Source organism: Mustela nivalis, assembly GCF_964662115.1.
Source record: "Mustela nivalis genome assembly, contig: HAP1_SCAFFOLD_285, whole genome shotgun sequence".
NCBI lineage: Eukaryota > Metazoa > Chordata > Mammalia > Carnivora > Mustelidae > Mustela > Mustela nivalis.
Window position 1 is genome coordinate 698912 of NW_028136356.1, and position 2164 is coordinate 701075.

Below are 2164 nucleotides of genomic sequence, written 5' to 3' on the forward strand. Positions count from 1 at the left end.
ACAATAAATCTACAGTATTCAAATTATTTTCATAGAAATACACAAACAAAGCATCAATTGACTAATATTTAAATGTTACAAAATACTGAACTGAAAGAATTTGGTCATATAACAACGTGTAAGAAGTAGAACTTAGGTTTAGGTTAGAAGTCAGGATGCATTTGGGACTCAGTTAAGAAATTGAATGGAGGGACGCCTGGGTGGCTCAGTGGGTTAAGCCGCTGCCTTCGGCTCAGGTCATGATCCCAGGGTCCTGGGACCGAGCCCCAAATCAGGCTCTCTGCTCAGCAGGGAGCCTGCTTCCTCCTCTCTCTCTGCCTGCCTCTCTGCCTGCTTTTCATCCCTCTCTCTCAAATAAATAAATAAAATCTTAAAAAGAAATTGAATGGATGTCTGACTATCTTATAGGTTTGCTAAAAATCAGTGACTTTGTGTTCACGTGTGGCTATGCAGGAATTTTTAACTTTCTCTAAGAAGTTATTAGATTTGATTATATAATGGCAGTAAAGAATGGGGAAAAGCAAAGTACAAACCCCATAAAGACAAAGACACTGAGTATGAGAAAAGAGTAATAGATAAGAAGAATCAATGCATTTGAGGAAAATGGGAATTGAAATACACAATGATTGTTGATTTTTTTAGATGGAGAAAACAAAACTAGCTTGCAAGAAGGAAATAACAGAAGACATGCTGTGATGTGATACAGAATCCTGGAAAAGGCAGTAACGTGGAATAAAGGAGTAGGGAGAGCATATCAGGTAATTTGGATAGGAAGGAGTTAGGAGATAATTGCTTGATAAATTTTATATGGCCCACTTAAATGCACAGATTTCTCTTCTTTAATTTATATGGAGAACAGGGTGTCCTTTCTCTTCCCTTTCAGAGCACCCGAGGTGTACTCTTTCAGACTGAAAACCTAAAAAGCTCAGGACTCAGTTGCTTAAGCACAGCTGAGAGGACATATTTCAATTAAGATTTACAGTTTGCTGTAGGTAGTAGACTGTCAAAAGTGGTTTAACCATATTTTTCATTTAACAAGAAGACTACAGAGAGTGTTTTCTGGTGTTGGTTCAGAGTCTTAAGAAAGTCAAGTGAACTATCTTAGAGGTTTTCATGGCTTTTCATTCACAGTTGCAAAAATGTAATGTGTTGGTTCAGAGTCTTAAGAAAGTCAAGTGAACTATCTTAGAGGTTTTCATGGCTTTTTATTCACAGTTGCAAAAATTGCTGTTGGAGTTCTCACTATTAAGCCCACATTTCTGGCAGAAAGATAGAGGTAAAAGAGAATGATATCTTGTACGACTGATACTTTGTCATAAGGTTACAATGTAACTAGAAAAGAGACAATAAAATATTTGATGTTGTTTTAAGTTTCCTTGTTGTCAATCCCTCAGTGCTTTCTGATATTAAAGGAAAGAGTAGATGGATATTGACCTGGCAACTATCAACACCTGTCAGTCTCTCTTGGATAACCAATATCTCTATAATCTCTTCTTCCCAGTAAAAAAAATAAAATATATTCATAACCCACACTGTGCCATCTCAAGTTACTGCACCAAGATAAAATTACAATGATTTTCAGTTGTTCCAAATGGACAGAATAACCTTCCTTATGATATCATGTCTTATAAGATAGATAATTGGCTTGCTACCAATATACCCAGATGTGACTGTGGAAGAGACAGGAAAAAAAATAATAATATTTATTTATTCCTTGGGTTGACCCTGTTTACACAGATGCATTACTATTAGAAAAGGTTGGTTTGGGACATTGGAATGAATTTACTTAATGGGTCTGTATGTAATTGGGTTGGAGGAAATTTTTAATTTCTACAAAAATTATTAGAATTCGATCTTATTCTCTTTTGTTGATTTTCACATGTTAACAAAGCCAACGTTTTTGTCTAGCAGACAAGATCTTAAATCCTAACAAAACTCAATTTTTTCCTTTTTTTTTTTAAAGTTTGAGAGCCTCATGTTCTCTCATGCTGCTTTAAATACAACTCAAAAAAACAAAAGGAGCTAAATGGGGCAGTAAGACCAGACTTTTTATTTTATTTTATTTATCTTATTTTTAATTAAAAAATTAAAGATTGTATTTATTTATTTGAGAGAGAGAGAGAGCATGAGTGGGGCAGGGGGATGTAGCTGCAGAGAGAGACTG